Genomic DNA, 26,953 nt, shown 5'->3' on the forward strand with positions numbered 1-26,953 from the left:
CCGACTGCAGAAAATCCTATTAAGATCACCTTCAGTTTAACACAGACATTGTTATGAAATGCAAATATGCTGCTTCACTGGTACACTTTTAATTGAGGGTAAAGTGCACTGTATGCAAAACCATTAGAGTAATTTTGAGAATGTCTGTCAAGAGGAACCTCCAAACCACACATTCTCACTTGGGGGCTCCCTCAGGGCTGAACCATAGGTGGGGGGCACAGGCGTTCAGTGGGGTATCATCGGGTGTCTCGCAAAAGGTGTCAGCTTGGGAGGATTTGACTGATTAGGTAATATTCCTGCGTGTTCCCATGTAAGCAACATTCTAAGAGCTCATTTCTTGGCGCCTATCTCCCTGTAATTCCTGTCCTCGCCGTCAGTCTCTCTTGGCAACTTTCATCCCTTAACATGGCGACTCGGTGCTTTAAGGGAGCCTGCCTGTGACAACAACCCTGACAGCGGTGGCAGGCGTCAGCTTCTTGTCGCAAAGCCACTTACCCAAGAGGGCGCCCCCCTGGTGTATATGGTGACGCTTAAATTGCCCTGCCGTCCACCACGGCAACCACACGGCGACGTGGGGAAAGAGTGTTTGGGCAGAGGTCTGCCTCCATTCATCATCATAACCTCCCGTCCCCCTGAAATGACCTTGTAAATGCATCCAACTCATCGACTAATGAGAGGTTGCTAACCTGTTGTTAGCGACTGCAGTGTCAATCTCCAGGAGTTAAAAGGAAAAATAAGTTGTTTCTGAAGTAACTTGGTAATATTTCAATGAATGTTCTAACTAAGAATCTATTCGAATAAGATAAACTAAGTTGGAAGTTGTTCAGTAAAATGCAACAAATCCATTTAATCTGTCCTGCTGCTACAGATTCTATTGTTTTACGTCACTTTAGTACTTATACTTCTTGATCATTTCAGATTTTGTCCCATTTAACCACAAACATTAATGTTGTAGACCAACACAAAGTACGGGATAATTGTGAAGACCACAGAGCTTTGCATGCAATTTCTAAACTATTTTGCAAATAAAATTTTTTAAAGTGTTATGTACTTTGTATTAAGCACCGCTTTGCCTTGGGGTATGTCTCAATAAGCCCTTCTATTAATATTTCAGCTCCCCAAATACAATGCTGGCAGCTCAATAAATCTGATTAACACACCACTAATAGTTATCCTTTTAACAGATTTCTCCGCCTGAGCTGTGCATCTCTATAAATCTTCCAAAGTTTCCTTGGGCATCTTAGCTACTTGTTTGAATGATGGTCCTCTTGCTTGCTTATTATTAATGACCTTGGATGGCAGGATTTTATTTTTCCACATGCGTTTCTGTTAAGATTGAATAACACATGGGAACCAGTTAGATGACTTCTGAATTCACTGTTGTTTATTAAAGGCATGAGTAACAGGTGACTGAATACAAATGCACACCATGAGTTCTATTTGTATAGACATGTTAACACCATGTACCATTTTCCTACCAGTTCACAAACATGCTCTATCTGGTATTGGTCTGTGAAAAACCTCACTGTTATGAATACTTTTGCACGGTACCATATAGGCTTTGGCCGTTGAAAGCAGCTAAAGATCATACCGGAACAGAGTCAAGAACTAACAAAACCTAATGTAACATTGAAAATATACATGACATCAGAGCATGAAAGAGCATGTTAGTTCCCTTTGAAAGCCTCAGAGGACATCTGACAGCCTTCTGATCCACAGAAGCCTCCAAGCAAAGAATTCTCAGCTTCTCGGGATAAATGTGAACTAGAAGATCAAATGTGTCGCTTACTTGAATTCTTCACATTTAACTTTGCAGGACATATTGCATCTTATAATCATGATCACAAAGCGAAATCTTAAAGAACATGCATCCTATGAATTACTGTCGATTTCTGGTAGTGTGTACATTGTACAATTCTATGATTCATATAACTGTAATTGAGCATTAATTAGATTGGTAGATTATCTTTTGTACGGTCTTGACTGTTGTAAAGCTCTTGACTGCTGACAATGATATTATGGGAAATGGGAGACTTTTTTGTAAAAATACATTAGTGCCTTAATGAGAATAGATGAGCCTTTATTTCTCCCATTTCGAATTCATTGATTCAAGAGACACAAGACCCTTTTTTTTCAGAACACTTTCATATAATTGTTTCCTGATAGCAACAGGACGGTGGTCAGTCATCTGTTTTAAAGATAAACGCGTGATCAAAGGGCATAACAAAACATGTAAGGGATTCAACCCCCGCCCCCTCCTCATCTTCTTCCTCGTCCTCTTCCATTTCTTCTTCTTTTTCCTTTTTTTCTTACAGGAGAGTTTAAAGAATGTGGAGCGGTTTCCAGGGGATACAAATGAAAAGGTTTCGGAAATGTGGGGAGGAATTGAGCTGAAGGGGCAGCTTCTGAGAGAAATTCCCCTGTAACTCTAGGAGACATGTGAGGAATTACCAGACCTCTTCTTGTCAGACAAAGGATGTGAAATATTAGCAATATTCATTTAAAAATGCTGCTTTGTCATTCTTTTAATGAACTGTGTTTATTAATGGAAAACAAAGCAACATACTGACCCCTCTACCTAACCTCTAACCCTTACTGGTTGGTTGCTATTAAATCACAAATGCTTTTGCTGGTATTTTCCATTTTAATCGAAAAATTCTTAACCATAGTCTCAAGAAACAAATACTTTAAAATCTCATGCAAAATGTTTATGTCTGACTAAACTAATGGGAGACTGCAAAAAAAAAGAGGGAAGTACCTTATAGGGTTGAGTACCGTACTTTTAGTATGCTTTGTAAATGCTAATGATAAAGTTTATGTTAATAAATGTGCAGCAATTTTACATTAGCTTCTCTGTGTCTTTTAATTGTTTAAATTAGACAAATGCTTCATTTGGTTGTTGAACCGTCTGCATTTTATAATTAAATCAGCAAGCTCTTTATTAAAAAAAGATTTTTGTGTATAAGCCTAACCTTTCTTGTCCATAAATCAAAATTAAACCAAGGAACTCTTAAACTCAGAACATTAACACGCGTTAAATAACCTTAAATGCTTCAAACTAGAAGATTTGCATGTTGTAAGCCAACAGTCTCCCTTCTGAGGTTAGAGATCTGGTTACAACCTTTTCAAAGCAAGATTCTGTCTTAAAGCTCTTATACATGCAACCAATGTCAAGAACATGTGGCAAGAAAAGGACCCCTATTGGGTCTACTCTCGTCACCACCATCTAGGGAAAAAATGCACTTTAAAATACATCAGGGTCACATTCAGCATACACCTTCACTGTACAATCTATACTTGTACAAAACGACACAACACTGCCTGGCACATTACAGAAAAAAAAAAGTTTAGTTCTTTAAAATCCAGTACAGCTTATTAAGATGTCTTTTCTAGGCCTAATTCTTGCTTTTCTGTATTAAATAGAGTAATGACATTAAGAAATACATTTTAGTTTTGCATTTCTGTGTAGCTTCAACAATATCCTGGTTATCATATAATGAGAACCTCAATAGGCTCTGGAAGATTCCGAAAGCCAATTATTGGCTCAGTGTGTGAGGCCTGTCAGAGACATCCGACTAAAGTAGGAGTGATGGAAGATCTCTTGTATGAAGAGTTTCACTCATGCTTCTTCAGACTGCTTACCTCTTGACCCGCTTCCACACAAAGGATTAAAGAGGGCAGAAACGCATGCCAGCCACACTTTGCCTCGGCTAGGGAATTTTTTACAGTCACGCACTAACACTCACACATACCCAGGGATCTTTTAACAACAGCATTGATAAAGCCTGAATATTACAAAACAGTTGACTGCCATTTGTTTGACAGTGCATATGGTGGTCATGTTAGAAAACACAAAGCTTAATTTCTGTCATTTTGATACCAGGTTGTATTTGGTATGTATATAAACAGATAGTAACTGTCAGAGTACAAGGTTCTTCTTACTGGTGTGTTGATCATTCTTACCCGACTGCCCTCATTAAATCTGACAAGTCATGCAGTGATTAAAAATTGGAATGCTGCAACAACAGTGCAAGCATTAGGATCAGTGACTGCCTTAACTTCCAATGACAAGGAAAGCCTGGCCAACGACTCCTCTCCAGTCAGTAGGAAATCTTCAGCCTGGCTGCCTTTCGCCAATTCAAAGCGACAGCGCCTGAAAGTGTAAGAGAGATTGCGATCAAGCAAGGGCTCCGAAGGGTGGGAGTTGGATTTTCCACTTATTGCATCTATTATTATCTTGGTTTAATCAGCTACAACACAAAGGTGAAGAGGTTGTGCGCAAACAAAACTGTTGCAACGCTACAATTTTAAGCATTTGTAATATTTCAGAGTTATAAATACAGTATAAATGGCTACTCCAGATGCTGTTTTTTGCAGTGTGCACAGCAACGAATATTCAGAGCGACAGTCATGAGGATGCTGAGCCAGGTTCAGTGTTTAGTTGCTTCCTTGCGGCACACGTGAGAAAACATGGCATCAAGAGAATGGAAAGATCTGTTTGAATGATCACTATCCAAAAATAAAAAAGGATCTAATTAATCATTCCTGAGGCCAACTTCACGATTTATATGTGCTGAAATTTCAAGGGAAGACAAACGTGCACTTTAGATTTGCAGAATGTAAAATAGCCAAACGCAAATGACGACAAAAAAAACTTTACAGATATGGAACAAATAAATAAGTGTTATACCAAGTGCAGATATAAATCTTTTAAATCTGATGTGTAGACAAAACATTGACAGACAAACATTTCAGTGTCGTGTTCTTTTGTGGTTTGTGGGTAAAGGTGATGGATTGTTGGGTAAGAGCCAGCAGATCACAGCGTCCCCACCCATGTGCTCATGATGGCAGGAATAGATGGGGTAAAAACATAACACCAGCCAGCCAGGCTTTGGCCTGCCACCAGACCCTGTCATCATCATCACCTGCTGGGAGAAGGCAGCTTTTAGAGGGAATGGGAGTGTTTGTGTAGCTGCTTTGGAACAACACAGGTTAAAAACTTATCAGCAAATGTACTAACACAGATTAAGCCTGACAAAATCCAGAAATACCATTCTGTTTGTGACTAATCCTGGACACCACGTTTATTTAATTTTTTGTTCGTCATAACACACTGGAATAAAAGTAGAAATGAATCAAAAGTTTGAGATGTAATAATGCTAGAAATGATTCTAGCAAATAATGGAGTGCACCATGTTTACTTTCCCGAAGATTACGCTTTTTCCAAATACTTCTTTCCTACACAGGCTGGTAACTGGAAATTTACTGCACAGTCCTGAAAGACATTTTTACATTCTTATTCCTCTGTGTCAATGTTTTTAATTATACTTTGGCATGGCTTAAGATCTCATTAAATTTGAGAGTATCATTTGGATGCTTGAAAGACAGCTTAGTGTCACTCAATGCTATGATGATGGAAATATTTAATCCCATGCTTTCTAATCCTGCAATGCTAAATTCATTTTTCAAACCTGCAAATAAATGACAGAAGAAATGCGTAATAGCAGATGTCACAGGACTTACAGACAAGTCGGTATATAGTCGTATTTCACAAGTGTCAGATCATGACTGAATGGTCAAAAAAAAGAGGAAGTGGGAGGAAATCGATTGTGTCCCACCAAAATGAAATCTGACTTGCTGCAACAATTTCTTCCTAATATTTTGTTAGTTGTATGCCATTGATTGAGGTGAAGGAATGGAGGTTCATCTAATCAGTGCTGTGCCTCTGCGTATCGATCACATCATTTACACATCCATAAACGGCTATTAATACAGAACATGCTGACTAGAAACAAATTGTCCATCATTGCTTTGGCACAACCACCCTATGCGTAACATATTTCTATTTTTTGCAGACCCTTGACGCATTAATCCACATCCATCCATCACCTTCAGGAGCCACACAGATATTTAATTTATTGGAAACTTGATTGGACTTAAATATGTTTTGCTATAATATCACCTGGAGAAAGTGGGGGCCTTAGATAGTCGACTCTACTGGATGAGCTTGTATTTAATTTGAATGCTCTAAGAGGCTTCTGGGCAAAAAAGTAATTTATTTCTATAAGTTTTATTTTTAAGGATGTATAATTCAAAGGGGAACCTGGGAGGGCAAGGCTCTACAGCAGGGAAACTGTTGTCCCCCCTCTATCTGCCTGTAGATCCGCCGCTGACTAAATCATCTGGAGGAAGCATGGAGTAGAGCTGCTGCCTCAGTTGCAGCGATTCTGGTATCTAAACAGAGAGGCTTCTGGTGCCTCCCATTGAAAGGTTTTCGATGCCCATCCAACTGTGAGGAGACCCCAGAGAAGATACAGAATTTATCGAAGGGACTCAACACCCATTCTGGCCCAAAAACAGCTTCAGATCCTCCAGAATAAATATTTAGTAGAAACACACCTAGATTTATAAGTAGAAAATGATGGACAGAAAGAAGTTACTGTTACAGTTGTATGAATTGATTTAAATTCATACAATTGTGTTAAAACATGAGTGGTTTTGTCTTTTTGAGATACTACTGCATCACTTTAAATAAAAACTATGTCGTCGTTCACCTTGTAATTCTGTTTTGTTGTCACTCAGGGGAAGGCAGTCTGGACATTTCATCAAGTATTACAAATAGGTAAAAAAATAAAATAAAATAAAAATTCTCCAAATAAGCTGAAACGACAGATAATTCCATTCAATTTTGTTGTTATCGTCTGGTAATGTAATGGGAATTTAATGTATATTTTTTAAACCTTTGAATAGTTTGAGTGATATCTAGAGATGTGACATTCTAGCAAATTGTAACGTTATTAGTCTTGCAATATGCACAATAATGGCAAAAAGAGCAAAGAAATCATAGAAGCATTTTAAAAGTCGACGGAATCTTTAACTGTACCCTTACTGCAAATATTCAGTTTTACTCCACTGCTTTAAAAATAAACACACTCAGCTAAATAGCTTTGGCTGCCGTTTTTGTGCCTGATTGGTGCTTGGTCAACCTTACAGCAATTCTCCTCAATTGCTGTTATTTTTCTAAGAAAACAATGAACTGCACCACCTTCTGACTTGAATATTTGAAAAGGAATTTCTGCATTTTACATTTTGTTAAATTGAATGAAAGAAGCGCCAGCCGTGCCGGAAAAGAACAAAGCAATTAAAAGAATCAAAGCTGATTCCCAACATCTGTCCAGTCGCATTAGAATGTTTTGGGGTTTCTCAATCAGTGAACAGAATACGATTAAGGGATTGTACTCAGTGAGCCAAACTCAGAGTTCACTCTGACATGAATGAAGACTCAACAGGTAATTACTCCACCTGGTATTGACAATGGACATTGATTTTTTTCGCCCTCTTACTAGATTAAAAGACAAGATTGTCCCCTGATTGTTGTTTGTGAACATGAGCCACTGGGAACTGCATTATGCAAAACAAAAAAAAAAAAAAAGACTCATTCTGCTGTGAAAAAGCAATCAATGTTTAAAATGAATATTAATATGAAAGCAGACTTGTGGAAAAATGATAATGAATTTTTACTGTATATGAGGAGAGCTTTTTCCCAACAGGTTCTCATGTAGCAGGGGGTAGTGTAATTCCACAGTGACATTGACATGTTAATTAAAATGTCATGGAATTACTGTAGTTATACTCAGCTGTTACCAGTGACTTCATTTTTCACCATACTAATAGCTTCATTTTTTCTGCAGGTTTAAAGTGCATATATGTTATTGCTTTAACAATTCAAACAAAACAATAATTACACAAAACATCTATATAAGACATCTATCCATGCAATCGAAGATCGCTGAATAAATGAATTTCATTCGCATTAAACACTGAACTAAGGCTTCAAGCTTAATACATCTACCAGCCAAGACCATTTTGGGATTATAACATCTTAATTTACAATTTTTACCATTTGTACAGTTATTAGCTCAAGCAGGTGCCTGTCTTGTGCTATTTTCTACCATTGTTCTCTGCAGATGGTCTCAAGCTTATTAAGTTTGGATTGGCAGTACAGGTAAATAGCTGTTCTTAGATTTTCGCACAGATGTTCAAATGGATTTTATTCCAGACTTTACCAAAGTCACTCCAGTACATTTCAAGGCTGTTTAATAAGCCACTTTATTGTTATTTTTGATGTGTGCTTGAGGTTGTTGTTTTATTGCAAAATGAATAGTTGCCTTAGTTGGGGTTCCTGAGCACTCTGGAACAGGTTTTCTTATTAAGTCAGTTCCTGCTGCAGAAAAATATCTCTGTGGTATTTTGATGCCAACACCACACTAGCCAAATTAGCTACCTGTGCCTGTTTTTCTCCAAACATGATACGACACAACAAAAGCATCCATAACAGTTTCACTTGACCAGATAGTTTCATTTCTTTTAATCTGACTACCATGTCCATTCAGAAAGTCTACCATAGAACTTTGACTAGTAAAGTGTATTGGTAATGGTCATCCATTGTTTGTATCCTTCGCCATATTGATGTTTTGTCAATATCTAAATTTTAGATCAGTTTTCTTGGTCGCCGCTCTGATATGCATTTTTAAATGTCAGACTTACAGAGATATCTATGTTTCATTGCAGGCCAGTACCAATCAACTGCATATACCACAGGTGAACTCCAATCAAGTTGTGGAAACATCTAAGGGATGATCAGTAGAACAGGATACACCGGAGATCAATTTAGAGAGTCATTTATTTTGTGTGTGTGATTTTTTTTCTAATACATTAGAAAAAAAAATCTGTGTATTTCATTTTGTTAATATTGTTTATTGTGTGTAGAATTGGGGGATTTCTTTATTTACTCAATTTTGGAATAAGCACAATTTTTTATATTTTTGATGTATGTTTTTGTATTATTATTTCAGATATCTGCTTTCTTTGGTCCTTGTTCATTATGTCAGTGAAAAACTACTTACCACATTTGATTCCATCTACTGTAACCAAGGAAATGAAGAAAACAGCACCTTGTTATATAATATTGATGCTGATCTGGCACTAAATGTGTGAGAATTGGAACAGAAAAGGCATTATCTTGCTAGGAATCATGAACCTCATCATTCCTTCTCTCAATGAGGCCTTGGTCGAGTATCAAAATGGGATGATGATCCCCTGCTGTTTGTTTGTATTTTAGAGCAGCCCCATACACCTAAGAAGGTCTTCTCTCTCTCAATCTTGAGAATTAGATCAAAACAATATAAAACACGCAATCCCAGAGCCACTGGTCCAGAAATGCAATAACATGTTGTTTCTCATTCCAACATTAATGAAGTTCATTCCTAACAATTCAGTCTAATTCGTACAAATTGAAAGATAGTCTCTGCATTACCAGCATTGAACAACTACTATGACAACTTCATTACCATAAGTAGGTCCATGTGTCGTAAAAATCATATTAAAAATTGCTCCCCAAATTGCCATATTACATTCTTTATGGGGTAATTTCAGTACTGCACACTGTAATAGAATATTTTCTTTACCCTCCAGTGCATATTAAACTCACTTATCTTCCCCTATAAACTCTATGCATTGTGGGTTTAATGACAAGATAGAGGAAGTTTTCTTCTTTGTCAAATTTATTCACCATACAAAGTTGTCGCTGGTAAATGCTGCTGAAAGAGAACATCTATTTGAAATATTGTCACAACATTTTGCATGTTATTAGAGAGAGCCTTGACAATAATTAGAGAAAGATAGTTTCCTCAGAGCAGCAGTCAATAAAAGATGATGGGGATGTTTTTCATAAAGCTAGCTTGGGTTTGGATGGATGAAGCTTAGAGTCAGAGAAAGCCAATAACTGAGAGATAAATGATATAGCTGGTATTTTATTGGTATTTTTCAGCATTGTCAGTAGAATAAGGCACATTAGCACAATGGACTACTTACTGCCTCTTTCATAATTGAGACTAGACCTTGTAGCTGTGCCCCACAGCTTATCATTAATCAAGCTGAATGAAGCAGAGGAAACGTGGCAGCTTTGGACAGCATTAGGCCGAGAAGGTGCTTTGTCAAGGTAGGTAGGTAGAGAGGCAAACCTTCGAGTCATTCATCTGACATTTCAGCTCTTTGGCTGTCTTCTAACAGTAGTTGTTTTTTTCTTTCTTTTATTGGGCCAGATTGCATTGTCCAATGCCGTTCATTGCCATCGCCATTAAATCCCCGCTGCTATTAACTAAAGACTCCTGGGAATTCAGAATCACTTATGTTTCAGATCAACATCTTTTGCCGAGTTCAACATTGGTAGTTTTCTTATGGGGAAAATTATTTTTCTACATTGAAAAGTTAGAAATACACTTTAAAACTACTAGGTTGAAAACAGCACAATTTCGGTTATGTTGACCACCTACCTCTGGATTGAGTTAAGATGACAGGGCTGGATTGTGGGTCTGACCCATTACAGAGGACGGGGTTAGGTTAATGGGTTCAATTTATATCAAAAAGTACAACTAAAAAAGGTTAAAAAAAAATATCTCGCAATATTTGGGTAAAAATGTATGACTTTTATTTCATACATTTGCATTGAGAATGATCAAAATAAAAAATAAAGACAATAACCTCATTACATCGAATAAAGCTTTTTTTTGTAACGATTGAGTTTGGTAACCAAATTCAGACTTGGCACATAACAGTTTTAAATGAATATGTTGGTGAATATGTTATCTTAGAATATATGTGCCTCTTTGGTAAAAACTGCAAAACAAATGAATTATTAAATTAATATAGATAAAATGACGTAAACATATATTGAATCAAAATTACTAGAAAATGTAAGTAAAATTAAATTCTCTGATTGACTGGGCACATGCCCCTTATTAGACAGGATTTTCCTATAATCAATGTTTAAACATTGCTTCCAATTTCAAATCAAGTTAGATTGCATTATTGTAAGATGTAGTGTTAAAGGTTAATGTACAAAAAAGGAAAACAACAATAAGGTTCTTGTAAAGTTCAAAATAGTAGTTTAAGATTGGCGAAGCTTGGTTTTGAATGCCTCAAATGGATAGAAAGTTTGTTTCAAGCTTGTGTTGCAAATATTATTTTAGACCACAACAATTTTCAAAGCCAACCGGTATTCTATTTTGCAACAAGAACAAGCTCTTGATCTTGTTTGCTAAAGCAAAGGGAGCATAATACAACCCACTGCCATTAACACAACTACAGCATATTAACAGCATCCTACCATTTAGTAGGCCATTGCAAAACTTAGGAATTGAATCTGTGAGGAATGATTTGCCAGTTTCTTGTCTCCCAACAATCTAGGTTACAAATATCAAACCAGCAGTTGGATGACACGACCCAACTTTTGTCTTCAAAGTATCATCTGAGTGGGAGAAATAACCCAGAACTTTCTTTGTGTGTGTTCTGAATGTGCGTTCAGGACATATACTGAAAACTAAACTAATGGTCACAGTATAAGTTGAGTGGCTTCTCATTCCACAATCAATGGGCTCTCGGACTAGAAAAGCCCATTATTGCTGAAAAAGATGTTCATTAATTATGTAATTTAATTGAATTTAGGCAGGTGCGCAATGCACACCTCAGTCAGGGTGGTCAATGGTGGGAAAGGCCTGAGCGTCACATCTCTCCTTTTCTATTAGGAACCAGCACGTCCCCTGTCTTCCAGAATTGCTTTGCTCTTTATTGATTAATGACCGTAATTTATAACCGAGAAGAAGGCTGTAAGTTGTAATAAATGATCAATTAATCAACTTTTCAGCATCAAGTTATGAGGATTTGTATTGAAAATGCCACCAGGAAAGTAGGAGACCGAGTGGCTGTTTTCCCTCGGCTCCTGCTGCAAGAGAACTGTGCAGCTGATTTTTAACAGCAGTTAAGAGTGTTTCATTGCTGTAATACCTCTTGTCCCACATGACAAATGTCTTTATGAGAAGCTGAACATAATTCCCTCTGATGGAGGGACTGCCACATGCTTGCCACAATTCACAGTCAAGTCAACTGGAATAATGAAACATCCGTTCACGCCCGTAAAGACAGTCTATTCATTTCTGGATAGGTGCAGAAAAATGCCTGCAGCTACAAATATATCACAGATAAATCAACAGTATTACATTAAGCTGGGAACAGATGAGAGGTTAAAGAACTTAAGGCAAGACTACAATAAATTTCACCTCTCACAAGCACAGACCAAGGCTATTATTTCTCTTTGAATAGGGACTTTTATGACACATTAAATTCAGGAGTATAAAAACTGCAATTGATCATAATTTCTGAATGCCCTACCTAAATCCCCACAGCAGGTGCTTACACCTTTGGAGCATTTCAAATGTATGAATAATTGTTTTTTGCTGAATTTTGTCAAAGAATAATTTCCCGTACGCTACATGTCTTACAAGGTGTCAGTACTGTTTTTCAAGATTTTAACAAATTTATTGGAAAAGAATGACATTTTTATCATTTGCAACCTAAAAAGTGCTGATATATAATTATTAAGACTGCACCTCTGAAAATACCTATCATTCTTAAGATATTTTCCTTGTGCTGTGGTCTCTGTTAGGTATTTTAAATTACTTTACTTCTTGCATTACAAAATGACAGTTAACTTTCTGCCTTTGTGATCTACAGTAATAACAGCATTCACTCTAAGGACCCAGACAGATCTCTGAGGGGAAAAAAAATCCATTTGACTGTCGGAACTCACTACTCGTGGGAGTGTGAAATCAGTTACTCTCCATTTTAACTTTTACATTTGCCGTTGCCCTGAGAGTTGTTCACTTGCATAAATATTCATTGAACTTTCCAGGACTCTTGAAGTAAAAATACATGAATTCTTTATGACTAACCATTTATATTTTGAGCCAAGACACTAATATTAGTCATAAGAAGTGCTGTGGTGATGAGGTACAGAGAGCAGCTTGGCTGATTTTGCACTGTGCAGTAAAACATTCAATGTTTTGGTACTCAGTGGTTTGTTTTTGTCTGATGGGTGTTTGCATAGTGGTACTTTCTTTTTTCTACCCATAGTTATTTTGTTGTATGATATATTATTTGCATTTGATTTTGACTAAATGTGTTACTAACACATTGAAGAAGTGCTTCCCTGTTATTAAAGCTACACATTTTTAATTGAGGGCTAAAACTGGGAGTTGCAGTAGCTTTTCATTCTTTTTCTGCATTCTTTTTTTTTTTTTTGCTGTTATTGTTGGACAGGACTGTAAGCCATGTAAATGCTTTATAAATTTAGCACACAGAAATGGGCTTATACTCCAATTCTTTATAACCAAAATGACTATTAGGTCAAAAACTGAATTGTAATTGGGAACATAACCTTTAAAACACATTCTTGACTGAAGCTCTTCCCTATGAGACACAATTGGACTTTTAGGAAAATATGAGAAGAAAGATGTAACTTTTAGCCCTTGGAGGAAAGATTCCCCAAATCTGACAATAGTTGAAATAATAGGTTTTCTGTGACAGAGGGGTTTGAGTACTAATGTGATCCTTGGAGGATTTTTTTTTAAGGGATAAGGCTTACAGTGGTTTGATGAAGGAGGATGACATCTGAACCTTGTTAGGCTCAGTCTTAAATGCAAAATGAACACAACCCAACGGTGGCCTTCTTCTGGCCAGGCAAAATGTTGAGATCACGTGCCATATTATATTGTGATCAATGAGATCATGGATAGAAAGGGTCGAGCATCACCTTTTGAAGAAGGTGCTTTAAAAGTGTGCTTGGTAGTAGGCCACTTTGGGCAAAAGGTCAATGATTAATTTTATAATTGTTTCCTTATTACTCATTAGCTCTGCAATGTTACATCTTGGGCATAGAAAGCATGGGAGGAATGTGGAAAAGGCTATTGAAAGAGACGTTTAGTTGGTAAAAAGAAAGTACTAGAAAGACATTTGGTGACTCAGGAAGTGGATCATCTCTCACGGAGAAATCTTGATTTGGCTTTACTATGTAATTTAATACAATTCATCCATCCATTTTCCAACACCCTTGTCCCTAGTAGGGTCGGGAGGTGCTGGTGCCTATCTCCAGCTAACGTTCCGGGCGAGAGGAGGGTCGCCAGTCTGTTGCAGGGCAACAGAGAGACAGACAGGACAAACAACCATGCACACACACTCACACATAGGGAGAATTTGGAGAGACAGTCATGTGGAGAACCCGGAGAGGACCCACGCGTGCACAGGGAGAACATGCAAACTCCATGCAGAAAGACCTCAGGCCGGGAATCGAACCCAGGACCTTCTTGCTGCAAGGCAACAGCTCTACCAACTGCTCCACTGTGCAGCCCTAATACAATTCAATGCAGTTTATTTATACAGTGACAATACACAACAAACTTCATCTTGAAGCATTTTACAAAAGAAGTTAATTTAATAAGAAATACAATCCAGTTAATGCTGGTTATCAAACAGTAGATTAAGCTCACTTATTTAACATAGTCAAGTACATTTAATATTTCAATGGAGCAACTGCTCTCACACACAGTGTGAGGTCACCTCTGGTCGTATTTAAAAATAATTTAAATACAAATTTAAAATAATAAAGCTTATTTTAAATTTGTTATTATATCTTCTAGTGCAGCTTAAAGATATATTACATTTACTATTACAAGGTGAGTGCCATCCAAATGCTTCCAACCAGCCAGTTTGTTGAAATTACAAAGCTAAAATTTCTAAAAACATATTTTGGTTTATGAGGAATATTAGTTAACTATCATTATTAAAGTTTTGTTAATGAAGCTTTTTGAGCAATAACAAATAATATTCATATTTCAGAGGCTTTAAGTGTTTTTATAATGAAGCAATGAGATATCTTGTAGACTGATGAAAAAGAGAAACTGTTTTGACTCTAATTATTTATGTCTCCAGAGGTAAATGTTAGAGGTTAAAGGTAAATGTACCTATCTGGTTGAGGTTAGACTGTGTTTTCCCACAGGGAGAGCCCTGGTGTCACACACAGAGGTGAGGTCAGACGGAGCACGATAGCAGACTCAAATCACATGGGCAACATGAAGTGGATTTCAAGAAATGACTTGTCAGTTCAATATGACATAAGATAAGCCTTTGTATCCTTTGAATGATGTAGAATTATCAAATTTTTTCAGGGACGTTGACTTTGATGCTTAAGTTGAATTTCCTCTGCAGTAGCTCTCTCTGTCTCTGAACCGCCAGCTGCATGCATGGCTGAGCTGCGAAAAAAAGGCAATGTCCCATGATGATCGGACGACAATCCACCGGTTTGTCAAAACCTGGCAGAATCTCTGGCTCTGGCAATAGCACCTTGTTAGATTGAGGTGCTCAATCAGGGGAGTGCTGGAGTGCCCGGCCAGGTTTGAGAGTGGTGATTACCGGGGCACGGCTGTCCAAAGCTAGTGAAATGCTCCACCTCTCCACAGGAGGCCCTCTGACATTCAAGCCTGCATTTTCTGAATCAGTCTTGAGTGATTAGGGCAGCGACAGGCAAAAGGACAGATCAAACAATTATTCCTCCTCACCCTCCTCTCTATCCTTTTGACATGTGACAGAGCAGGAAGAGTGCAGCTCAGAATATCTACAGTGTTCAGTCAGGCTTACTATAAAAGCGTATTCAGGTGCCTTCTTTTATTTTTGATAAATACATGATTTTTTTCTCTACATTTTACACAAATGTAAACGGAAGTTTTTCACATTGCGTCAAATTTCAACTACAAACTCCAATGTATTTTTATTGGGATGTGACAGATCAACATAAAATAGCACCTCATTGTTAAGCGGAAGGAAATACACATGATATAATTCTTTTGTACAAAATAAAAACTAAAAAACGGTGTGCTTATTGGGTGAGATAAAACACACACACATATACATATATATATATATATATATATATATATATATATATATATATATATATATATATATATATATATATATTGTATATACGTATATATATATATATATATATATATATATATATATATATATATATATATATACTATTTTATCTACATACAATATAGCACATTTGGCTGAAAACTAATTTTGCATGGTAAAATAAGGTGGCGGCAGCAATGCTGCATTAAATTGCAAATTTGTGAGGTGTCTTAAAATTAAAATGCTCTCCATCCAATCTGAGCTTGAACTAGTCCATCTTCACATGTGCGAAGCTGGTAGAGACAAAATTTTATTGTACAAAGTGAAAAGTGAAGGTAAATACAAATGCATGACATTTTTCTCAAGTTTGTACTTGTACTGAGACAACATGTGAAAGCTATTTTTGAGTAATGGTGCTTTGTATATTGGAAATTTGGAAGAAAAAAAGCGTCACCTTGCTTTCTGAGTCATAATTTGAAAGTAGTTTCACAGAAAATGTAACTGCAGTGCTCTTTGTTCCTCCTGTCATTACTGCACCAGGGACACAGCAAAAATGAGTCAGAATGAACAGTGGGAAAGCAGTACAGTATGTTTCAGAGCACAAGAGGGCAGTGTAAAATCTCTCTGACACTCATCCATCCATTCTTCCCAACTAACTCACCTCCCACCTGAAACAACAGCCATAAAACCTGTTGTAGGCTGCCAATCTCCAGTGACTGTTTTCTCCCATATAGCACAAGGCCTGAGATCTGATTACACAGAAAATACTGGATGACAGTCAGGAGGCAAGAGGGTGGTTGGGGGTGACAGTCTTCTGTAACCCTTCAGTGGGTGAGGGAAGTTTCACAGGGTAGAGGACTGTCCATCTGAACAAATGTGCTTTCAGGCATAATAACATTCAGAATTAATACATCTTGTATGGGGCTGGTCACATCATGTTCTGTGGGTGTTTTGCTGCAGGAGGGACTGGTGCACTTAATGCAATAGCTGACATCACAAGAAAAGAACATTATGTGGCAATACGGAAGAATCAGTCAGGAAGTGCAAACTTGGGCACAAATTAGTTTTTAAAATCAACCTAATCTTGCTGCCAAACAAGGTACCAAGTTGCAGTATTTAACTTTTATCGTTAAAGAAATATTGTAAAACATGACAGTATAATATGAGACAGATAATCTGCGGGAAAAAAATAGAGCTCCTCTGCCTCTCCCCCTGAGGTCCTACTGCCATCTGTAGAAATACAGCATCCTATCAGAAACAACCAAAGTCAGAGGGAGGGTCCCTTGTCAATCACCATCATGTATGCACTACACACACTGCCCTCTATGCTCCACGCTCTCTGCAAAACTACAGCTCTTTTCCCACAACAGTGCTTGCAATGAATGTACAGGCTAGTTAGCATGGCATTAATGGCAGCAAATAAACAGTTTTCCTGTAAAGTTACATTGTTTCTCTGCTATTAGCACAGCTGCATTGCATACACAAACATGATTGACAGAGATAAAATCTTCCTCCTGGCTCTGACTGGTTATCTTTGACTGGGAGTGGCGTGTTTCTGCACATGGCAGTAGGACCACAGGGAGGAGGTAGAGTTCAATTTTTTCACAGACTACCTATCTTATACGATTTTGTCACAAAATAGTGACAGTTTTAATAGACATGTAAAAAACATTTTTTATTAACGTTACACACCTCATCTTTAACGACAATGGCTGCATGTGACAAATTTGGCAGAGCTAGAATGGTGTTACTGTGAGCAGCATGTGAAAAGATACCCAAAACATTAGACCCAACTCCAATGCTAAGGAAACTAACTAAATGAAGCAATGTTGGACACACGTTTACTCTACACTTTGACTGTGTGTCATTGTGTGTCTTTGCAGTTTTTTTCAAAAAGTGTAGACTTTAGAAGTGTTCCAGCTCCATAAAAGCCGAGGGATTAAACCTTGGTTTTTCTTCTCCTCTTTTCATTTTTATCCTTTAATTAATATGACCGAGGGGCGGGTGACAGCACCTGAAAAGTGGACACAGCCGCCAGTACCCTGCTGCGGCCAGAGAGCACGCCACTACCCACAATGCACCACAGGCCGATTCCATCAAAGACACAATGCCACACTCACCCCATGTTCCTACTCAATAGGCTTAAGGCTATCTTCCCGTCTCTTTGTTTGCTTCACAATTAATTCATCTATCTGGTTTTGAGAAACCAAAACTAACAAATGCAGCAGACGTGTGTTTGTCCAAAGTAAAACAGGATGGATTTACTGTTTTGTTGTGCTTTTAAAAAAAAAAATTAGGGTAAAATTGTTGATGTGTTTTGTGGCCTTTCGACTCTTACATGTTCATTTTCACTTCCTACCAAGTGGCAAATGATGGCACTTTTGAAGCCTGATCAGCTGTTATTGTCCTTTCCTCAAGTGAATTCCAGTGTCTGGACTGAACGTTTTCCTTTTTTTCTTTTGTACTATATACAACTTCTATTTCTCCAGACCATTTGCTACAAACATAAATGAATGTATTTAGATTCCAAATTGAACAAATAATCTCCCCGCTTCTTGACACATGCTGTTTCAAATTGGACATTTTCTTCTCCAGTTATCTCATGCCAGAGACAGGTGGAAGGTTACGCTGCCGACAGCCGGGATGCTGATTTGAAACTGCCAGCAGTTGTTCTGGAGTATTCCCTTGGTTTGCTTTGAAGTCTACACCCCACAGAGCGTCCTTACTTCTATACGGAGAGCAACGGCTGTATTTACGTCCTATGGGAGAGTAGGTCCCACTGGTATGTTTTTTTTGTTTTGTTTTGGAGGGTATCTCAAAATGTGATTATAGGTGCTCTTTTTTATTGGTTAAAAATCACATGTGCATCCTCAGATATTCATACAGCAAAAGCACCTGCATCACAGCCACAGAGTCCAAACCAATGCAGCTCTCACAATTCTCACAGTCTATTGATTCTCTCTCTGAAATTTATGTTGCTTTCCAGGGGAGACCCCCTGCTGTGGCCCTCGCTGCTTCGCCCCGACAGGAGGGTCACTGTGACACAAGAGCGTTGGGCCAGATGCCGAGTGATCCCAACTGATACACCTTTTGCTTCCAAGAGTCACATTCATCGCGACTGCAGGACAATCAGAGAGGACCTCAATGAAGTACCACACACCAAACCTGAATTACCAGCAGAGCTCACTCTGCTGCTTGATTTTTTTCTTCTTCTTCTTCTTTTTTCTATCAACTGCAAGTGTAAATCTCCGGAGCAAATGCTTTGAGAAAACGATTGAGGATGATGAAGAGGTGGGAAAACTGAAAGAAAGAAAGAGGAAAAAAACAAGATGAGAACAAAACAACCCAGTTGGTGCACCTTTGCCACTGCAAGTGAGTGAAGTCACCCTGTGTTTTTGTAAGGGTGCGTGTGAACAAAATCTGCTTTGAAGTGCGGGTACAGCACTGTACTGTGGCATCACTACGGTCACTACTAAGCCCCCGCAAAAATGTGCCGGGTGATTATAGAAAATGCTATAGAATCCAGTCATAAATCAACTAAACTTTCATGCAAATAGCCCTTTCTATGAAGCATTTATGTACTGTGTGTATAGTGGCCTCAATGGTGAGTAAAAGGAACATTTTGCGTCTTAAAAAGAGAAATCACTGAGACATCACAGCACAGACACACACTGAACCTTCAAGGTCAAAGACTGCGAAATAATAAAACACTGAGTCGAAGAAAGAGACACACACACAAACACGCAATTGGGAGGTAAGACAAAACTAGAGAGTCGTTAAGGCTTTTATCTTCTGGTTTGAAGGAGAAAGATCCACCTGACATCCCAGAGGGCGCTGATCAATCACGGCCTGACTGGTTCAAACTGTTTGTGCTGGATTCCACATTTATCACCATCCGATGGAGCTCCGTGTCCGTCTACAGCGCCTGAAAAAAGAGGGAGCACATTCAATTAGGGCATGGTAAAATAGATTCACTTCTTGATTTATAGTGCACGACTAATTACACAAGGCCTTTTATTTTCTTCAAAATGCAGATGGAGCTGAGACTTACCGTAGTACCTAAGGATCTTATTGTGCTATGGTAAAAAAAAGAGAAAAGGTTCTTTATGTTACGACAAATGTAAGAGACGCTTTGATGTTTTGAAACAAAAAATACTTTTAACTTTTAAAACATGTTTCATTTGAGACTTCACAGAAACATCTGTAGATGATGTTTCTGTGAAATGGCATGTAAAAAAAATCATGAAAACAAAGTTAGAATAGTTGATCTTTAATGGTGATTTCATGCAAAATTGTAGATAATATTTGTATTATTACTATGGTAGCATGTTTAAGCTATGCTAAATAACATTAGGGCTAGGAAACTAATCAGTCCCTTGATCTATCAAAAGTCACTGTACACTATAATTTATTTCCCTTTTTATTAGGGAATATATATATATATATATATATATATATATATATATATATATATATATATATATATATATATATATATATATATATGGAATTTATTTACAATCAAAGATAAATATTTCCTTTTCAGCTAAGATTATAATCAGAATCAATCAGAGCTAGTAATCAAAAATTACATCTAATTATTAATGAACGACTATAGGTTTTAAATGCTACACTGAAGAAAAGAAACACAAACAAACCCAAAGACTAACTTTGATTCTAATCTCTAATCTAAAGAGAGGAGGGGAAGGAAAATTACCAATGTCTTTAACTGAGATCCATGAGCCTTCTGCATCATGAGGGAAATAAAAAGTTGCAAATCTGTAAACCCTATTGTTTCATGGAGCATTTATAGATTCTTATAAATGTTGCACAGCTTGATTTAGGGAGTGCCCCAGTCAATAAGTAACTGTGTATTCAGCATGTAGAGGAATTTTGGCTACAGGTAGCCTGGCCTTTGACTCCCTGTGCAATTCATCTTGAAAACAAAATTCTTCCTCCCAGCACAGACTGGGCTTTCTCCCCTTGACTGTCTCCGGTCGATTTTTGACCGGTCCAATCAGTGAACAGAAGGAGACAATGCTTTATTTTCTGCGCTGTTTTAGAATTGTAGTCTGCCTGTAGTTTTTGCAATGGCAGCTGAGGAAGTGAACAAAGTCGTGCAGTTCGTATTGGCCATGTTTCCAAAAATGTAAACCTTACTTAGGTCGGCACTTCCCTCTTTGGAGGAGGGTTGCTTACAGCACAGGCAATTTCCGGTAAGCTTCTGAGTATCATACTGCGACATTACATTACATTACCCATTGTTATGGGCAAAAGTTAGCAATAGGCTAAATTTAAAACCTCAACACAGTCCACACTTTCAGGAAGGCAGCAATCATTTCTCAACAGCCGAGAGCCCAGACCCTCTGTGTAGTACACAGTGCTGGTTTTTACCAGGCTACTGGTACTCACTTTCAAAAAGAACTATTGAGTTAAGTTATCTAAAAAACAACTGACAATTGTTCACTTATCTGCACTGAATCAAGTCTTTTGAGTAGATGTTTGTGATCTCGTGAATCTTTGACTACATCAAAAAATAACATAGCACTGGCTAATGAGTTGATGTTATCATTTGTAACCAGTGCTACTACTGTAACTGTGCTATAGCCTGATGTAAAGCCTGACAGAGCAAAAATATTATTATTTATTAGAAACTGTATGTTTATGTCATTTCTTTAAGTGGAGACACTAGCACGCCCCTTCAGGGGAACATAAGAAAGACTTAACAATAGGTACAATCTACAGGCAGATCACCAGGGCACACATCGGTTCATGAATATCATTAAGTGGGATCTGTTTTTGTATTACACCGGGATTACATCTAACCCTGGAATGTAGCCTGATTGTGAGTACACATGAAAAATGTAAGAGCACAACTAATTAATCATCATGTTAAACCATCCCAGTTGGTATTTTATGTAGCAAAGATATTGATGGGATGGTGATAAAGATTGAGCCTTTCTCTCTCTCCCTGCATATAGCACATATAGTCAGTTCCTTCTGGCAGCTGCAGGATCTAAAGCGTTGCAGGCCTCACTTGCCACAGGTAATGAGAGAGAATATTCTGCAGATTGATGAGACAAAAGTCTAATCTTGAAGGTGTGCATTCCTTTCCATTTGATATAAAAAGCATGTCAGAAAAATATATATAGTCAAAGTAGTAGTACCATGAATTCTTCTCTGATGAAAATCATCAAGGAGAATATCAGGTTGTTATTTCGAAACCTTATGCTCAAGCACCCTTGGATTATGTAGCAAGAGAATAAATCAAAGATCATTAGCAAGAACATGCATGTACATGGATTTTCTTAATAAATAAATAAATGTTTTGTAATAGTCTAGTCAAATTCTAGATGTAAATTAGACATTTTGGTGACATAACCAGGTATTGGACTTAGTGGCCACTTACTTTCTTATGTAAGCTTAAGTTGGCTTTGAATTTTTCCCTTAATAAACTAAATACCCAGATTATCTGCCACATAGCAGAACTAGCCGGCTGATTTGAACTATTTCAGTAAGATAAACATAAAAAAAATCAACAGAAATAAAACCTCATGGCACTCTATGCTATTATTGACTGTATAAAACAGCTTGATGTAATATCCTGTTATTAGTTTTTATTGCTATTTTATCATGAAATAAAGTGATTAAATGGATCTAATGGTGAAAAATTAAAGTACTGAATGGATAGTGACACATTCTTTCTTGCTAGATTTGTCTTGTGTAATGTAGAAGAGTTCTCTCATTACAGACATTTTATGTTCTAATTTATAAAATGAAGAGGGGACACAGCAACCTATCTAACAAAAATATTAAATGCAGTACCTAGTGTGTTACCATAGTATCATCTAATGATAGCATCTCTCTTATTAAATTCACAACTGATTTGAGTGTTTGAAGTTGCAAAATATCTTTGAGTTGAATATTTACACCAACAAAACTGTTGTGCTAAGATAATAGACAGTTGTGGTTTCACAAAAACCGAGGATATTTTTCGAGTGAAACATTTGTACAGTGACAGTTTTGCAAATTCATGACAGCTTTTGTGTCAACAACTTGCAAAGTGATGCAAACATTTTTTAAAGTTAAACAGTCAGAGTTTACCTGCCTTTTTATTCTCAGATTTGCAAAAACGGCAATAAGAGACATTATTGATAAGTAAAAAGAGTACTGACTCCTGTTAATTCCAAACCACACGTGTCAACTGATCAATATTGAGTGCCTAAAAAGGTAGTAGTGACACCTCTTGATATTTTCTTTCACTCTGATAGAGTGTTTTAATAATCTAAATTAAGTGATATTATCAAAGAATAAATACAGAATACAAAATTAAGTACAATACTCAAAAAACTACCTTGATAAGAATACTTTTTCCTGTTAATTCTGTTTTCTTCCTAGTAGATTTTTGTCATAAATAAAAGCACCCACATTCCTAAAAAAAATTCCTCACTTTGAGGAAGTTTTTGCAATCCCCAACCTTCCAAGTTATTAATCTATTTTCCAGTCTAGTTTCATTCAGTAAAAGTGAGGTTGGTGCCGCAGCATCTATAACAAAGTCAGTTATCTCAAGCCACTGGATCCGTGCTAAGGGAAGGTGCCAGAAACTTGGTGTAAAGTTGGAAATGTAGACACTTTTTTCTCTGGTAAACCAAAAAGGATTTCACACTCTCACTTAAAACAGTTGACACCCCCTATTAGGTGTTAGGTCTCACATGAGAGATGAGAATATGATGTTGGCTTGAAGAGAAGACTGTCCCTAGGGACAAATGATGAGAACCACATTCTTGGGAGACTTAAGCCACCATAAAAATGATTATGATGAATAATAATAATGCACAAAAGCCAACATGAGACTTTTGAAAAAGATTTATGTATAATTTTAATGTAGCTGTTTTACCTGACAAGAATTCCAAATTATGCTGAAGCTTATAATTCTAAATACCTTAAACAAAGTCCCTGTGATTGCTAAAAGAGGTTTTCTTTGGATTTTCTACAACAAGTTTTCATAACTGAGATGTCTCATTTTAATTACACAGATTTATTTCTTTAGCTTTTTAGGCTACTTGTTATGTTTGATTAGATTTTTTTTTCAAAGAAGGATTTGAAGTTGCAGTAAAAAGAGCTTAGACTTAAAAAAAAATAAAACTGCTTTGACACTGACAAGAGGTTCCACTCTGATTAAATTTGAGAGCTGCTGATCAACCTCCAGTTAAGGCCAACCGATCAGGACCGAGGTGTCAGCACAGAGCTTAGCTGGAGACATGAATGCCACACTCCTTTTTTAAGCGAGATGAAAGAATGTTCCGCTTGATATGTACACCTCCTAAACACTTTGACGGAGGCGATCGACCAATCCCTCCCCAAAGACGAGCGGTGACAACAGATGATCTACTCAGGTAAGCACCATCTTGCTTTTCAAAGTGCTTTACACTGCAACTCATCATAAGAGGTTGATTTCAAAGTCATTGCAAGTCTGCAGCGCGACAGATTTCCTGCCCATGTGGATATGTGACGAAGTCACGGATGTCTTGGAGGCACAGGTGATAATAGGGCCTTAATCGCCCTGCTGGTTCTGCTTGTCCCTCTCAATGTCACATATCCGGATGAATGCAGTAAAAATCAGTCCTTAGCTGGAATAATGCCACTTTATCTGCTTTTGTCAGACCAAGGTCTTGGTCACAAGAAGTGGGTGAAAGATGAAAGGTGTGCATGATTTGTGAAATTTTTAAAGCCAGTGTGCTGTATAATCACTAGGTTAATACTATTTGGATGGTACAAGTTTGAAACTCAAGGATTAAAAATAAAGCTGAAATGCATATTTTTGCATGCAAGATGTAAAGGCTTTTTGAAATAGAGGTGGCTCCTTAGCATTTTCGACACATGCAGGTGATCAGAGCTTAGGCGTGTAATGATTTCACCTCTTGGTCATTGAGTTGTGTTTAGCAATAACACTGTTGTTAAAAGGACATTAAAAAAGCTGATAAGTTGCTGATGTTTAACCAAAGTGCAGTATGGTCATTGCAATGCACTGACCATACTTTTCTGCAAAACTCATTTTAAATCTACTACTTTACTTTTAGTGACATTACAAAAGGCATCAGGTGACCTCTTGTGGCTTGTGTTTTTTTTTTTTTCTTTTGCTTGCATTTGGATGTCTTTGGTCAAATCCCCCTTTAACTGTGTTTTCCTATATTCTGCATGGGTTGGAGGAACACTGACAGCTATCATGGACATTCTTTGTGAAGAAGGACATTTTCATTCTGGAATATTCAGATTCAAAGATCTTCAGTGATATTTTAAAGCAAGGTTTAAAGGAACATAACATGGTCAGTTTGTTGAATTTTAAATTTTCATGTTTCCATGATGTTTTGTGCCGCACGTCATATATGTTTACAAGTATGTTTTTTACAAGTTAAAGTCAAGTGACTTGATATAACATTTTCACAGCAAATGTAAACCATCTAGTTTACCTGAAACCATGGCATTGTCTCAGGTTATCAATTCAACTCATTAGCCTTTAACTTATTTTACAGAAGAACATTTCTATTTGTTGTATTGTGAACATACTTTATATTGTTTTGCACCACAATTTTAAAGGCAAACAACAGAAAACACAATTCTTCCAGCAGGATTGTCTGACAAAGAAAGCTCTCGGCCACTCTACCTTCTCTTACCCCTGACTCCGCTCCCCGTACCTCATTGAGCTTTGCCGAACCGGCCCCCCTGCTGCGCGATACCATCTCATTTGTCATGTATCAAATGCAAACTTCAATGTATTGCCCTCACATATGCTGTGGAAGCAAAGAATATGATGGCCTGGCTGCTGTCCAATTCGCAGCTGAATAAACACAAGGGCCATTTGCAGGTTGGCAGACGCCAAGATGTTTGTCTTTCAAGGCAATCTTCCACCATCTCTCCCCTCCAGTTTGCCCCACTGTCAACTCAAACACAAAGGTGGATAGTCGATGAAAACTAAGCACTGAACAAGTCACTGTGCTGCTCATAGGCTGACATAAATTGTTGTGACAGGCGGAGAAACATGAAATAATGTGTAAGATAATAAATCAAATAGAACAAAAGGCTGGCTGTGCAGAGGTGCTGCATTGTGCTTGACACAATGGCACCACTAATGTTTGGAAAGACATGGATAGAACCTGTGGGGTCTGGACTTTGCTGAAGTGTATTTGCTGGAGGGTAGTGTTGTTAAGCAGCACAACCATAAATGATTTAAGTGTAGCAACACACACGCACTCAAATTCAAAAATAATATTAGTTGTGGAGTTATTTAACCAATTACAAAGGACCCCTGCCAATCTGCAGTTCAGTGTTTGCCAATTCACCTATTCACAGATTTTCCTATGAAACTTAACTCCAAATTGGTCGCAGAAGGTTCAGCTATTCATAAATGTTTTTTCATAGAGTGTATGTAAAATATTCTAAAGAAAATTCATATTGGAAGTTTGAAAAAAGAGGCATAATGGGCATCCTATTTAAGGCAGCAATCCAGGAGCGACATTGATTTTCCTCACTGCTGATTGACTGAACCCTCAAAAGTGGAGATAAGTAAGGCCATAGATGTTAGATACCGTTGCAGTGCCAAGACAGTTTCCACCACATACTAAAGAATATTAATATATATTGTATTTTCAAATCATTAAAATGGGCAGCAATAAGAGTTTTTAGAGGAGTCTCAAGTGTTTGCGAATTTCAGTCCCTATCCTCCAGTAATACCAGAGGTTCAGGATATATAGCCACGAAAAATTCAAAAACAAAAAATGTAAAACTGTGAAAGCTCCAAGTGTGTTCCAGTAAAGGAACATCCATAAGTTGTTGTGATAGATTTATGTTTTTGGTCAGCATAGGAGATGCATAGAGGTGAATCAAGTAAATATCAGGTGCAAAAACATATGATTTTGTCTTTCAGAGCATTTGGATCTTTACAGTGGTGACTGTCAATACATTAATTGTGACCCAAACTTCTTTTGAGATAAAGATATGATAAACATAATTTCCATACAGAAAGTTAAAATATATTTTAAATTTTTAAATCTTCATTATATTTTTAAAAAGAATTTGTAATGGCAAAGATTGGCTCCTCTAAGTACAAGTTAAAAAAGAAAAAAATCAGGAATTGGCCTGCAAAATT

General features: G+C 37.4%; 1 long non-coding RNA gene across 1 annotated transcript; it reads right to left on the reverse strand.

Annotated features, from left to right (window-relative positions):
* Positions 1-18,628: 18,628 nt before the first annotated feature.
* On the reverse strand, positions 18,629-19,853 carry LOC116711587 (uncharacterized). Its single transcript, XR_004337276.1, has 2 exons — positions 19,624-19,853; positions 18,629-19,107 (listed from the first exon to the last, which is right to left on the reverse strand). It is a non-coding gene; the product is annotated as an uncharacterized LOC116711587 (long non-coding RNA).
* Positions 19,854-26,953: the final 7,100 nt, after the last annotated feature.

The sequence above is a fragment of the Xiphophorus hellerii genome, chromosome 21 (genome assembly GCF_003331165.1).
Source record: "Xiphophorus hellerii strain 12219 chromosome 21, Xiphophorus_hellerii-4.1, whole genome shotgun sequence".
In the NCBI taxonomy this organism is placed as follows: Eukaryota; Metazoa; Chordata; class Actinopteri; order Cyprinodontiformes; family Poeciliidae; genus Xiphophorus; species Xiphophorus hellerii.